Source organism: Propithecus coquereli, unplaced genomic scaffold (assembly GCF_000956105.1).
Source record: "Propithecus coquereli isolate 6110/MARCELLA unplaced genomic scaffold, Pcoq_1.0 Scaffold162, whole genome shotgun sequence".
In the NCBI taxonomy this organism is placed as follows: Eukaryota; Metazoa; Chordata; class Mammalia; order Primates; family Indriidae; genus Propithecus; species Propithecus coquereli.
The window spans coordinates 2,715,257-2,731,437 of NW_012140747.1; the positions used below are offsets into that span (position 1 = coordinate 2,715,257).

At 42.7% G+C, this 16,181-nt stretch overlaps 1 protein-coding gene across 1 annotated transcript in view; it reads right to left on the minus strand.

The window, feature by feature from the left end:
• Positions 1–14,351, minus strand: part of HOPX (HOP homeobox) — a 27,027-nt gene extending 12,676 nt beyond the window's left edge. The window contains exon 1 of the mRNA XM_012641103.1: positions 14,322–14,351. The gene's annotated coding sequence lies outside the window, so the exon portion shown is untranslated. The remainder of the gene's footprint in view (positions 1–14,321) is intronic.
• Positions 14,352–16,181: the final 1,830 nt, after the last annotated feature.

Sequence of the window (16,181 nt, forward strand, 5' to 3'; positions counted from 1 at the left end):
AAAAAAAAAAAAAAAAAAGGAAAGCAGATCTTTAAAGGAAAAACTTCTTCCGCCTCGTCACGCACATGACTTAGAAGCCAAAAATTACAGTGAAAAAGATTTGGCAAGCTTGAGTTTGATTGTCCTCTAATTCCTTAAATTTCTTAGTGAGGGAAATGCTAAAATTTGGGTTATCATTTATGTAGACAACATATTTAACAGAGCTTCAAACTGAACATTAGACTCCAAATACATCATATATACATTTGCGTCATTGCTGTCGTCAGGGAAACAAGATTCCGGCTCTAAATAGGAAAATATATTTGAAACTACTATATTGATTCCAGCTTTACATATTAAAAACCACTGGAGAAAAATCCAATAAAATGTTAAGAGTGTTTATGTCTCGATTGTGTGACACGGATGACCTGAAAAGTTTTCTTCTTTATATTTTTCTGCCTTTTCAAAATTTCTGTAATAACTATTTATTACTTTGAAATTTGAAAAAAGTTTTTCTTATAAAAACATATCCTTGATCAGACCAGCAGTCCACCTTGCCCAAAGTTTTATTTCATTATTGGCACCAAATAACAGTTTTGGGAAAAGTATGGGAGTTGTTTCCCAAGTCTACTTAGAAGATTAGGGAAGATTCGGGAAAACATTTTCATTTTCCACTCAGACATCGTTAAGTTATTAGAGGGTGTATGTAATGTACATGTAAGTTATGAAGCATAAATTAAACAGACACTAGTGAACCCCGCCCAATTTAAGCATTAAAGCATTACCAAGACTATGGAAGCTACCTGAAGTTACCTGTATTTCTTCGCTCGTCCCACCCCCTTGCTGATCTGACCCAGAGAAAACCACCATTCTGAATTTTGCATTAATCAAAATTTAAATTAGTTCTATCACATGTGTTTGAATCCCTAAAAGAATATATTTTTTAAAAGTTTCGTTTGTTTTTGAGTTGTATAAAAGTGGTATCATACCATATATTATATAATTCTTTGGTGAATTGCTTTTTTCACTCAACATTGTTTCTGAGATTCATCCATGTTCTGCATACAGAGAAGTTCATTCATATTCAATGCGTTTTCTATTTTGTGAACATACTACAGTGTATGTAGATATCTTTTCCTACCAGTGGATATTTACGTTGTTTGCGGTTTTTTTGCTATTATGAACATTGCCTCTCTGAACTTTCTTGTATATGCCTTGTGAAGCACCTCTAGGAGGATTTCTCTATATTAATACTAGGAGTAGAACTTCTGGCTTATAGGGTGTATGGCTGTTTAGTTTTACAACATAATAACTTGTTTTCCAAAGTTGTTCAACAAAACTACCAGAGGTATATAGCATTTCCTTTGCCCCATAACCTCATCAACACTTGTATTGTTAAACTCAGTTTTTGCCAAAGCTGTTGTGAATTCTTTTTACCCACGAATAGCATTTAAACCTTCTTGAAGCTATGTATGTTTTCAGCCTGCATGACTTCTTGGGGCTAAAAGTTTCCATATGTTTACTCTTCACTATGTAAAAATATTTCCTGTTTCAGCCCGGAAGCTGAGGTATTTTGTGAGAGCTTGGACTCTGTCTCCAGGCTAGCTCAGTTATTTCCACTGGTCACCAAGAACGATACCAGAAAAATGTATGGAAAACTAATTACTAAGACCTTTTGTCTGTATCATGCTAAAAATGTTACCATTTTGTTTTCTACAGAGCTCCTGGGAGTCAGGACTTGATTTTGTACTTGAAAAATACATTAACTGTGTTAATTATTGGTCCCTCCCTGTCACCCAAAAAACTAAATATCAGAGTCTCCAAATGAAAACTACAGAGATGGATTGAAAATGACTGGGTAAAGAAGAAGAAAGGACGGAGAGATGGAGAGAAAGCGTAAAAGAGAGAAACTATTAGGATGTGGATCTAATAGGATATACGTATAAACTCAAATAATGTGCTCAAATGTTTAAACTATCGAAACGTACTCCTGCTATGCTGAGCGCCAGCTCAAAAGCAGGTTGATATCAGTTATTTTAGTTTTTGTTACAATCCTCTCTTAGAAATCAGAATCGAATTAATCCTGGAGTTGAAAAGAGTTAACTATTAAATAACTTATCTGCAGCATCAGGGGAAGACTCAGAATTCTACCTTTTATTCTGGATATAACAGTAAAGGCAGCTTGTGATTTGGGATTACATGAGCATCAAGATTGATTTATGCCTCCAAATACATCCTTCTTATGCTCTATTGATGTCAGAAATTCTAAGATATCACTGAATCTCCTATTGGGATTTTGAACTCTGACTTAATCACCACCTGTCCATGATTGGGGTTAGGGGCAGCTGGTTTTCCCTAGCGTAGGGTAGGCCGTTGCCAACATTGTGGTCTCTCCAGCTTCATTCCCTTAGATACTGGGGTGGCATTCTTGCAGATTTCCATGCATCTCTTTAAAACGCCCTGTTATGCAAAAATAGAGACATAGACCAATGGAACAGAAAACTCAGATATAAAACCATCCACAGCCGGGCGCAGTGGCTCACACCTGTAATCCTAGCACTCTGGGAGGCCGAGGCAGGAGGATCGTTTGAGCTCAGGAGTTCGAGACCAGCCTGAGCAAGAGCGAGACCCCCGTCTCTACTAAAAATAGAAAGAAATCAGCCAAACAACTAAAACTAGAAAAAATTAGCCGGGCATGGTGGCGAGTGCCTGTAGTCCCAGCTACCTGGGAGGCTGAGGCAGGAGGATCACTTGAGCCCAGAAGTTTGAGGTTGCTGTGAGCTAGGCTGACGCCACGGCACTCTAGCCCGGGCAAGAGAGTGAGACTCTGTCTAAAAACAAACAAAAAAAACCATCCACATACAATCAAGTGATCTTTGACAATGCAGACACCAATATACACTGGGGAAAAGAATCCCTATTCAATAAATGGTGCTGGGGAAATTGGATAGTCACATGCGGAAGAATGAAACAGGACCCATACCTCTCACCGCTCACAAAAATTAATTCAAGATGGGTAAAGGACTTAAATGTAAGGCATGAAACCATGAGAGTTCTAGAAGAAAATGTGGGAAAAACTCTTCTAGATATTGGCATGGGCAAAGAACTTATGAAGAAGAACCCAAAGGCAGTCACAGCAACAACAAAAATAAATAAATGGGACTTGATTAAATTAAAAGCTTCTGCACAGCCAAGGAAATAATTAACAGAGCAAATAGACAACCTACAGAATGGGAGAAAATATTCTCAAGCTATACATCCAACAAAGGGCTAATAACCAGAATCTACAAAGAACTCAAGCAAATCAGCAAGGAAAAAACAAATAACCCCATTAAAAAGTGGGCAAAAGACATGAACAGAAACTTTTCAAAAGAAGACAGACATATAAACATATAAAAACTGCTCAATGTCATAATCATCAGGGGAATGCAAATTAAAACCACAATGAGATATCACCTTACTCTAGTCAGAATGGCCTTTATTAAAAAGTCCAAAAACAATAGAGCTGACATGGATGCAAAGAGAAAGAAACACCTATACACTGTTGGTGGGGCTGCAAATTAGTATAACCTCTATGGAAAACAGCGTGGAGATTCCTCGAATAACTAAAAGTAGACCTACCGTTTAATCCAGCAATCCCACTACTGGGTATTTACCCAAAGGAAAAGAAGTCATTTTATGAAAAAAACACCTACATTCGAATGTTTATTGCCGCACAATTCACAATTGCAAAGATGTGGAATCATCCCAAGTGCCCATCAATTCATGAGTAGATCAACAAAATGTGGCACATGTATACCCTGGTGTACTACCCATCCGTAAGAAAGTATGAATTAATGCCTTTTGCAGCAATTCATCCATAAGAAAGGATGAATTAATGCCTTTTGCAGCAATTTGGATGGAACTGGAGACCATTATCCTAAGTGAAGTATCTAAAGAATGGAGAAACAAACATCACATGTACTCACTACTAAACTGGAACTACCTGATGAGCACACGTGTGCGTAGAGGGAAGTAAAACTCAACGGAAAGCAACCAGGGGGTTGGGGGGAGGAGGGGACAGGCAGGGGGCACACCTATAACCATGACTCAAACATTATAAAAGCGATTTGTGTAACCAAAATGATTTGTACCCCGTGATACTTTGAAATAAAGAAAAAAACCCTGTTACCTACTTGACATTAGGCAACAGAGATAATGGAATCTCCCCTTTCAAGCTTTGTTCTGACTCCATTTTACACATGAGAAATTAGAGCGCAGATACTTTGGGGAAATTGTTCAAGTTTGTCCCAGAAGGTCTGAGCTCTTAACTTTTGACCCAACGTAACAGTTACAGGTACATGCAGAACCACTTGCTAATTCACAAAGACAAGCAAGCATGCTGTTCTGGAACACGCTGCCCTTGACTTGATGAGGCAGGAAGACCAAGATGCCAACTATACTCGAATTCATGCCATTCCAACTAGTCACTAGTGACCTCACCCTCCCGAGTACCTCTTATTCCTGCAAGTTTTTTCAGGCAAAGGTGTCGTCAGGCTTGGTTTGTGATGTTTCAGCCTTGCTGAGGGATTGCACGTCTCTCGGTAGTTAAAAATACGAAGGGCTGCCTTTTTTAAAATTTTTAAGTTCTGTATATCTGATGTGCACTTTTACATGTGCTCTGTGTAGTTGCTAAATCAGCTTGCTCTTCTCCAGATCCTCCTTTTTAGGTTAGCTTTCCTCTTACCTTAGAAAACTCTCTGTTCTAAGAAACCCAGCAGAATTAAGAACAAAATGAAATTTTGCAGATGTCTTAGGATCTTAGAAGACAGAATAACACATACCTAACCACAGTGATGACCAGAAGGCTGTTTTTCACTCTTCAGAAAGCATATTGCATATTATTGCCACTCTGTGGTTAAAGGTAAGAGGATACACTACAGCTTCAAACTTCCTGATCTTTCCTTTTTTTGTCTTTTTTTTTTTTCAGTTTGAATATGTAGGGTAGACATTTGTCTGGTAGGATGAATAATGCCTGGGCCTCTGCCTGCTTTGGGTATTGTTAGTGTGGTTGTGCTAATGCTTAGTAAGTGTGAATATCCATCACATCTCAAACAGAGTTCAGTCCTATGATCAAATATAAACAGAGGAACAAAAACAGTTTGTCCTAGAGATTTCTATGGGGCACAGCCACGTGCTCAGGGCTTTTCAAACCAGATAATACAGAAGGGGTCAGATTTGGGGAACAAATTGAATTATCAGATCTAGTCTTTTTTTTTTTTTTTGAGACAGAGTCTTGCTCTGTTGCCCAGGATACAGTATAGTGATGTCAGGCTAGCTCACAGCAACTTCAGACTCCTGGGCTCAAGTGATCCTCTTGCCTCAGCCTCCTGAGTAGCTGGGACTATAGGAATGCACCACCATGCCTGGTTAATTTTTTCTGTTCTTTGTACAGACAGGGTCTCACTCTTGCTCAGGCTGGTCTCGAACTCCTGACTTGAAGCGATCCTTCTGCCTCGGCCTCCCAGAGTGCTAGGATTACAGGCGTGAACCAACATGCTCAGCCCAGATCTAATCTTTGAAAATGTCTGATGCCTTTAATACACCAATAAATGAGACAAAGATTTCTGCTAAGTGGGTAAAAGTCTCCATATTTTCTGAAGAGAACCATTAAACCTTAAGAGAAATTTGCACCACTAAACTTGGAAGCAAATAAAAAGATCAACTTTCTATTAATTAATAGTTTGTGGGGAGGAAAAATGGCCCAAATAAGTCAAAATGGCAGCTAATAAATATTCCTTTTGTGTTTTAGAGTATGTTATTAATTTTTGGTTGCCCATTTAGCTTCCTAATTATGTTTTGTTTAGGAGAACATTAACTAAATTAATTAGATCAATAGACCGCAGGATAGGGAGATGTATTTGTTGCATGGAAGAGGAAAGGTACTCAAAAACGTAAATGCTCATGATAGAAATACCAGACTTGGTATTAAAAAAAACCTAATACAGATAAGCCACACACAGATAATAGGGAGTCAAGTAGATAAAATTGTCATATTGCTTTGGAGATACCCAATCACTTAAAAATGTTAACATTTTCTTTCTAAAAATGTTCTCACTCCCAGTGCCTGACTCTAAAAAAGGCAGTTCATTTGTAATTCTGGGGAATGACATCATGACTGATTTTTTTGAAAATATATGCTGGGCTCTATAATATTTTGCCCGAGCCCAAATTATATAGTAAGATACATGAGTTAGAACATGTGTGCTATTGCACATGCGCGAGCGGTACATATTTAGACTGCCCAGTCACACACCTTTCTGTAGGTCATTGTACCCTGCCTAACAGAAGCAAGCATAACTTCCTCAGGTTGGTTGTATGTTTTGAAAAGTCCAGAAAAGAGTCTTTGAGAGACTGGAATGATCTCTTTGTACAAATAATACTTTAATCAATTATTATTTTTTATGGTCCAGCTACCATTCTAATTTTATGACTACAGTTAGGTCATGGATAAAATGACACACAGCTGGTGGTATCCTGCCAGGGCTCCAAATTATGCCAAAGTCCAACCACTGGTGCTGCTTGTTGCCATGCGACTCGGTTTTATGACTCTTATTTTTTCCTAATTGAGTTGTTTTTGTGAACAGGTGTTCGGCTAATGGGACGAACAGAGTGTGCAGCTTTAGCCAGCTCATTAATATCACAAAACAATTGAAGAGGACAGATACACTGGCATGTCCAGCTTAGGGGATAACTAGGAACCTACAGCGGATCACTTCTCGGAGCTTCAGACATAGAGTCGCAGAAAGAAACTGGGCGGAACTTGAGAAGACCCAGATTCTCCTTCCAGCTCTATCACTTAGTCTCCACGTGACTTTGGACAATTCACTTAATTGCCTTAGACCTCCATTTCTTCATCTACTGTTGAAGCTATTATCCTGCCCTGCTTACCTCCCAGCGCTGTCGTAGGATTCCATGAGATGGATTATATTTATGAATGGCACCATCAATTATAACATTATATAAATACAAGGTATTAAGGTTCTAATCCAGCTTTCTCAATGACTCAGGATATAATGTTGGGCAACCAAACGACATGAGGTTTTGCAATCATTAAAATGGCAAAACAGAAACTTCGCTCAACCTCACGAGTAATAAAATGTCTTAGAACGTTTCACTTGTTTTGCCCAGGTAATCAATGCTTCTAGAATTGATTAGGCCAAGTTTAAGAACATGACACTGAGAAGGGAGATCACTGGAGATTATGTTCTTTAAGTTCTAGAAAATTATTTCTGTTGCTCTATCTCTTATTAAAGTACTAAGGAACCCGGAGAAGCCTCTAAATGTTTGAAACACGAGACCAGAGCTTGTGTTATCGTGTCTCCATTTATCATGGGCAGTTCAATACTCCATATTGTTAAAGAAAACAGAGGCCACTAGCCCACCCCTTTCTCTTCCCCGTCTCCACCAACCAGAGCTAACGGGTGGTGGAGCAAACGTATGGGGACATTTATTACAGCATTTTTGTGAGGCTCAGAGGCAGGAGAGATGTCCAACACTGGAGGATTCGATCAGTAAAAGGCGCATGTAATTAACAGACTATTGAAAATGTGTTAGAAATATCATCAACAACGTAGGTCGTAGGTCGATCTTAAAAATGGAGTGTTGAGTGAGAAGAATGAGGGCAAAGAGGAAGAGTGGGAGAGCAGGAGAAATAAAATGAGATTTGAAACCTCTTAGGCGTCTTGTGCATACCATAAATTAAAGACTATGTTAACACAAGCCTTGAGACCAAAAAAAGGAAACACAAAAACTTTAAAAATTCAAAGATTGAGGGACTGCACCATCTTTCAGAGCTTGCCTGTATAATTCTTTCCAATATATTTTTTATATAAGGAGGAAATACTTCATGACTCACTCACTGTCCTTTGGGCCGCATCCACACCGATCCCTGGGCTTGGTTTTTTCCTCAAAAGGGCAAGGTGAGTGGTTGGTCGTTGACCTCTGTGACCTCCCTCCATACTTTGCTTTTCTTTCTTTCTTTGGTGTGGAAGGAGAGTTTTATTTTCATTTTATTTTATTTTTATTTAAAAAGTATTATGGGGGTACAAATGTTTTTGGTTACATGGATCACTTTTGCAATGCTCGAGTCAGGGTTAAAAGCGTCCCTGTCACCCAGATAGTGTGCATTGTACCAGTTAGGTAGGTTTTTGCCCATCCCTTCCTCCCCCTCCACTCTGTCCCCTCCATACTTCTCAACAGCATCATTCAGTGGCTTTCTAGCCTCCTCTTGTCCAAGCTAAATAACATTAGGTCCTTCTGCTGCTCCTTGTAGATCTCATTTTACTATGGTTTAGTCATCCAGGAGCTTTTTTGAGCTAGTTCCAAGGACTCTCCTCCCTTTTAAATGGTGGCAACCTGAGCCAGGTGTGCTAGTGAAAGTGGCCACCGCTTCCTAAATCCCAGCTCCAGCCATCTCTGAAGCATGCCTGTCTCCCTCCCAGAAAGAGTGTCACGAATACAAAATAAATTGATAGACACTTCCAGCGCTAGTTATTGAATTAAAGTTTTTTTGTAAAACAGATTTCACTCTTGGGCACCAGTAAACTAAAACTCTGGAAAGGGTTGAGGGGATATAAGTGATAAGGAAGATTGTTTCTGTAAATTTCCTTAGGGAGAAGCTACACAGGAAGGAAATGAAAATACATCAACAAAGACTAGACTATCTAAGGCAGATCTGCCATGACCTTAAGAATTCCAGGAAATTTCCATCGTGATCCCTAGAGATCTAATGGCTACAATGACTGCCATTAGTTTCCTGCCCAGTTTACACTAAGAGATTCGAAGAGATCAATGTCTGCCTTAGGGTTGTTTGTTTGTTTTAACATACAAGGGCAAAGTCGTTCATATGAGAAAGATCTGGCAGGGTTTTCATGTTTGGTCATGGTTTATCAAAACCACCAGAAGCAAGTCACAAGAAATTATGTAGGGATGGGTAAAAATTAACTTCTCTACTTTTAAAAGAGCTTCCATTGCTACCCAAACATGGATATGAGCTAATAAGAGCCTGAAGCCAATATCAGAGTAACTTGACTTTGAGATGAACAAGTCCCTGAATTCCCAACATTTATACTGAACTTCTTTCCGCTGAGCCAACACGCCCAATATACCCGTTCTCAGTCTGGGCAGTAAGGATACAGTGCTTCCCACGGGACCCACAGGGACAGTAAGTGACTTGGCACAGGCCAGAATGAGGAGGCCTGGGGACGCCTGGCTTCTACAGCCAGCTCAGCCACCAGCTAATCCCGAGATCCCAAGCCAGTCACTTTACTCTCTTGTACCTTCATGGATTGTATTCACAGGTGACCGTACAGGTTATTGCTCAGGCCAGGTATTTTTGAGAGTAAAAGGGGATTCTATTAATAATCCCACTGGGGCAACTAATCTTTCAGGCTCCCTCTCGCCTTAAAATGCCATGACAGCTGAGAAACTAGGACCCAGGTTCCTGCCACCAGAACTGCACTCCGCCCCCCCAGGCTGCTCCGTCTTCTGGCAGGACTTGGCCACACTGGAGTTCCGTGGAAGATTATCCAGCATATTGCTAAAAGATGGATGTTGGCACTTTCCCAGCAAATAAAAAGGACAGTCTAAGCCACACCTGCTTGGTCACAGACTCTCACCCCACCGCGTCCCAAACCCCCTGGGTGTTTGGAATCAACAGCACCGGAATGCCACATCACCATCAGGGCCCTGAGAGGCAGGGGGGTCCCCGTGAGCAGGCCCAGGAAGACAGCACCCCCTGCTCCAGGAGATACAGGCCTCCCACTTGCAGCATCGGGCTTCTCTGCAGCTCTCTCTGAGGCCTGTTCCCCACTGGCAGGTGATGCCCAGGTGAGATGGCAGGATGCATGCGGTCCGGGACAGACCAGGAGCTGCCCTGGGATCCTCCGCAGTTGGTTTTTCAATGGGTGGGTGAGTGCTTGATAAATCACTCTGAGCTGCGGGCCACGCTTCTGCTAACAATGTCATCTATTAGCCCTGTCCACTGTCCATGTTTAGTGGACATTTAAAAAGTCTGGGCCGGGCGCGGTGGCTCACACCTGTAATCCTAGCACTCTGGGAGGCCGAGACGGGAGGATTGTTTGAGCTCAGGAGTTCGAGACCAGCCTGAGAGCGAGACCCCGTCTCTACTAAAAATAGAATGAAATTAATAGGACAACTAAAAATAATATAGAAAAAATTAGCCGGGCATGGTGGCACATGCCTGTAGTCCCAGCTACTCGGGAGGCTGAGGCAGGAGGATCGCTTGAGCCCAGGAGTGTGAGGTTGCTGTGAGCTAGGCTGACGCCACGGCACTCACTCTAGCTCGGGGAAAACAGTGAGATTCTGTCTCAAAAAAAAAAAAAGTCTGAGAAAGCCGTCAACAGCATCCAAAAATTAAGCTGGGTTAGGTTATAAGACAGCCTTAAAAAAAAATGTCCCAGGTGACCCTTTGAACTAAGCCATTCTACACGGAGAGAATTCGGAAATAAAGGTGAAGAGGAAATGTTCAAGGAAAAGTCATCTAAGGAAGGAAGAAATTCTACCACTTATACAAACCGATTTTATCAGCTGTGCAAACTCTGTCATTTGCTTTCAAAAAAAATTTTTTTTTGGTGAAACTCTGAATGGCAGGAAGAAGCATTTGGCTTCCGACAGCAGCACGACCCAGTGTTGGCTGCCACCTTGATGCCAACAGCCTGATCCTTTCCCCAGAGCTGGAGTCCTGAGTCTCCCAGGGGCTCAGGATGGAGCTCACCGTCACCCTCCCCTCCCCACCCAGCTGCCCCGGGCCCCCCCACCACCTGGGGACCCTGTTTCCCCAGAAGGGATGTTAATTATACACCCAGCCACGCCCCTCTGCAGAGGCAGGACGCACCCCATGCAGCTCCCACTTGCTGTCTAGAGCTGCAGCAATCTCAGTTTTTCAAATGGGATGAAATGGCTGTCATATGCCCAGGGCCACAGGGACTGGGGACAGGGGTGCCCCAGGCTGCAGGACTGGGTTCCCAAGGAAGGAGGCTCCTGGTCACAAAGACTAGGCAAGCTGCTCTGCTAGTGCCAGCCTTCTGCTCTGGAGAAGGAACCCGCTGATATTTTAAAAGCCCTATGAGCAGAATCTCTTGACATTTTGTTTCCACTGTAGTAACCTTAAGGTAGATCTCCCTTTTTCAGAAAGATAAATGAAATGCAGCTACTTCTGATGAGTATGAACGCATTTAACAAAGAATGGACTAATTCAGAAGAAGAAATCTGTCAGGGCCCACAGCTTGTAAGTAGTTGCCTATTGTATGAAATTTGAAGGATTCTGCTGAAAATCTATAATCTTGGTATCTCCCCCTAGCAAGCTGCTAGGAATTCTGGCCAGTAGGGATTATATATTTTGCCTAAAACTTTGATTCTCCTGATTGCCCCATTTTAAAATTCAAATGGTAATTATATGTATATGACATCTCAAAGAACTCCCAGATATGTTATCTTGCTGGAACCTATTTAATATGCCAGGGAGGGACATAACTCATTAAACAATTATTGTCTATTAACATATAACTTTCATTAGTTGTCCAGAGATGAGTAAGTCAAGCCCTTGAGAGAATGAGACCCTGAAGTGGCACATTTGGATTGAAAGGGAGATGGGGACCATCCTAAACATGTCAGCTGGCCAGGGTGAAGGGGTGACATCCCACGGTCCCACCTGACCCTGGCGCAGGCTCCTACACCCACACAGGTGCTGGGGAGGAGGTGAGGGGCAGACAGGAAGGACGGGAGTCACAAAGACAACCCACCCATGCTTTTGCCTGGGCCTGACCTGGAAATCCTAATTCAAAGACGCTGTAGCCCCAAACAGACTCATCCCGATGCTGAGAACTCATGCTATTTCCTGCAAGAACCACTTGGCTGTCCCCCAGGGCAGAGTGCACAGTGTGTCCGCTAAGATTTCTTTTCGATAATGATAATCCTCTTGCTTATGCCAGATGTTAGGTGGGGAACAAAAGGAAGCTTCAGTTCTGAAACATCCTTTCTCACCCGTTAGCACAGTCCTTAAATCATGCACCTTTGAGGCCCTGACTAATTTTTCCGACCTGCTGCCCCGAAGCATGTCTGGATTCTAAGAATTTGCTTGCAAGGCGCTGGGTACCCTGTCCCTGCTAGAGCTGAAGTGTGCATTTGAGGACCCAGAAGCAGCCTCTTCCTCTGAGCTCCTGAGCTGTCCTCCCTGGGCCTCCCAGCCTCATCCTGCTGGGACTTGGTGGCTGCGTAGCCAGAGGCCATCCCCACCCCTCTCTGGGCTTCTGTCCTCATCTGTCAAGCGAAGGGTTTGGGTTTAAAAACCAATGCCAGGGCTGCACACCCTGGGATTCTGATTCAGTTGTTCTGGGGTGGGGCCCAATCATTGATACATGTTTTAGAAGTTCTCCGGGTCCGACAACCATGGGGTTAGATAATCTCTGGGGACCTCCCAGTTCTATAAAAGTCTATGATCCTGTCCAGTCCCTGTACATTATTTACTGAACTTAATTTTTTCCCCCCAAAATACCCATCTTTTATTTTCAATCTGTTACAGAGGCTGATTTTTAGAAATAGTTTTAATTATAAAAAGGAATTATATGGTTAAAGTACTATTTGTTGGTGTTTAATTATCATATAATACTGCATGTTTAAAGTGCACAATCTGATACAGCTTCACACATGAAAAATGGTCACTGCAGTCACAAGAGTGAACATGTCACTCCCTAAAGGTTCCTGCACCCCTTGAGAAATCCCCCCAAACCTCAGTGAACCCCTTCCCTAAGCAACCACTGATCTGCCTTCTTTTATTATCAATTAGTCTGCATTTTCTAGCATTTTATACAAACAGAATCATCCAATATGTTCTATTTTTTGGTCTGGTTTCTTATTAGTTATGTCCCTGGACTTTAGATTTCGAGCTCTTTGAGAAAAGGGTCCACCTTTCACTTCTTTTCTCTTCCTCCCAGCTCTCAACTTACCTTTGCTCAGAGAAACTCCTTAATCCTTATTTGCTTGATTGAAATAAGACCTTTACGAACTTATAACTGAGCTTCAGCGTGGTGGCCGAGAAAGTGCCCGCCATGTTGAGGGTTTTAACCCCCCACTTCCCTGGACGTTCCCCGTCAGCAGCTTCAGCCCAGTTAGAAAGTAATGCATGAGCTTAAACCAAAAATAATGCATGAGCTTAAACCAAAAATAATGCATGAGCTTAAGTTCGGGTCTGTGGATTTCCAGGAGTCCAGAAAGTGAGCATCAAGGTGTGTTAGGGGTGTGAGGGTGGTGGTGGGGTCCACATGGGGGTGGAATACCTGGGAAAGGTCCTTGGCTTCTACCAGCTTCTTGACGAAAAGGGCTGAACTATGGAATTAATGTCATGCTCTATTCCTTACAGTATCCAACATGCATTTTCTGAATATGATGTATAATTATTATTTCTCTACTCTCTGCTCCTCCCTTCCCCACCCTGCCCCCAGGACCTTTGTCTTGTTCTCTGCCTGCCCTGGTTACACTTACCCCTATTGGACTAAATACACTACAGGGCCCTGCCGAGTGGCAGTACCACGTCATGGGAACTTCTTGCATTCCTCGTCTCTTGAAGACCTTCTCATCTAAGCTATGATATGTGGTATGCTGTACTTTTTTATCCAATGACTCTTATTCCACTTTGATTAACAGTGTACCCTGAATATTTGGATACCATTGTGCTCAAATATCACAAACCTGCATTTCCTTGAAACCCCAAAGCCTGGGATTCCTTTTCATCTAAACAAGATCAATGTTTTCGTTGTTGTAAATAAGCATCATGAGAACCAGATGAAACAAAAAATAACACTGCAAATTCAAAGTCGAGCCACTTCTACTCAATCCAGAGATGCCTCCCTCCTCCCTTACATCCAACGCAAAACATATTTTTAAATGATATTATGTCTAAGTTTAGATTAAAAGCCTGGGATGTAGAATAGCAATAATCGGCTTCTAAATGATGAAATCATAGTCACCTGGCGCAACTGCTGGTTGCAAAGTGTCTTTCAGAAATAGGAGAGAGCAAGAAAAATACCTAATCTGTGGCCAAAAGACCAACCTGGACTCCTCCTTGCTCCAAATTCACCTCGACCCCATGCATGTGTGTTTGCAAGGGTCTGATATCTTACACCCTCCAGCACTTTCTAGCTCCCTGCTTGGGAGCTAGTTTTCATTTTTTTAGTCTCCCGTTTTCCAGCAGAAGAGCAAATACAGTAACAGCAGCATTTTGGTCTAGTTTCTACACAAGTGCATCCCTCCGCATTAAAGGCAAACCTTTGAAAGTTACTTACGTGGAGGTGGCAAAGGCAAGCCCCGGGTTTGTAAGCTGCGATCGCTGATGCCAGCCTGCTTAAATAGGCTGACGCAGGCTGCTGATAGCACGTTTGTTTACGCCTGGGAGGGCACTGCTCAAGCAAGGACCTGAAAAACCTGCAGCGTGGGCAGCAGAACCACTGAAAGTTTGCCGAGGTTACGACGCTCCCTGGTTATTCAGGTTTGATACTCAGGCAGGGACTTCTTGAGAGTCTCATGGAACTTTCTTGTCACTACCTTCTCGTCCCTGTCCTCTTTCTTAGCCACGGGAGAGTCTCCTCCAAGACTGGCCGAGAGAGATGTGTCCGAGAGAAGGAGGGGAAGAGAAAGGGGACCCTGCACCCTTTCACCGACTTCCTTATTAAGCACGGGCTTCCAGTTAGAGGTCGCCTCATTTCAAAGCATAGGTCTGGGGCGACTGATGTCACAGCTCTGCTGGCCCGGTGCCACGCCAAGAGCCTGGACAATCGCCCAATTAATGAAAAGTTGTTTTCTTTCAGGCACAGAATGCACAAATAAAGAACAGTTAGTGGGGGAGATTCCGGCTAGGATGATACAATTTTAGGTCTTCTTCAAAAACTATTTTTGTTTCTTTCCCCCGCCCTCTCCCACTCCCCTCCTCTCTACTTTCCTCCCGCCTTCCCCTCCCCTTCCTTTGTTAATGAAATTCCTATCCAAGAGTTGAAATATTCCCCATGGGAGCACAAATAAAAAGCCAGTGTGTGAGCACGCCCGTGGGAAGATGCACACGGAGTGTGAGAGAGAGTTCTGTGGCTCACGTGACCGTCACTGGAAATGTTTCTAAAGGTGCGGGGACGTGTGTGGGTGTGAGGACCCGGCTAGTCGGTGTTGATCTTGATTTTATTCGCTAGATACGGCAATTAACAGTCAACTGTGGCACGCCGAACACATTGAGTGAGTGTGATTTCGGAGGGGATGAAGGCAGGGAGACAGGGTTTGGTGAGATTGCTCAGGGGAGTATCTCTGTGTATTCGCCAGCGTGGACCACAAGCTGGAAAATGCCACCCAGATGTCCACACCCTGGATTTTTCACTTCACTGGAGAAAGAAAAAGCTCACTTGGTTCTCTTGGGAACAGTAGCCATATGTGAAAGACGAGCAGCAATCGTTCAGAATGTTTCTGTCCCTCTCGGAGGAGGCGTAATGGTTATAAAACATGCGTGGGAGAAAGTAGAGACAGGGGACCTAGGATAACCCAACCCTGGTTACCGGAGGAATTCTTTTGTCTCCTTCCTAATTCATTGCCTAACTTCTTGACTGTTCTGTGGCCAAATCTGGATCCTCACCTCCCAGATTTCTTGAATGCGGGGACTATGTCTTGTTCATCTTTCGACACCCACGGCGCCTGGCGCAAATTGCTATGACAATGACAATGGTGAGCACCCAGAATCCAGAGAGACTGGCTCTGCACCAGTCTCTATGGAGAACACCGTGCAGAGAGCTCGTTTTATTATTTAAGCTTCACAACAACCCTATGCGTTAGTGTTTTTATTATTGCTGTTTTACAGATGAGGACACTGTTGTTTAGAAAAATTAAATAATTTTTCCAAGGTCACAGTAAGTGGTGGAGGTAGAACCTGAATCCAGTTCTATCTGATCCCAGAGTCCGGGTTTACACTCAGGGCTGATTTGAACCGATATATGGAAAGTTGCCTAAGAGTGTTTTCACACGTCCTTATTTGTTTACTTAGCATTGTCTTCCAGAATGTGATTTCCATGACCACAATGAACTCGCCTGCCTTGTCTATTCTTATACCCAGCACAGTGCCTGACAAATAGTAGGTGTTCAACAAATATGTGCTATTTGCTCAATTTCTA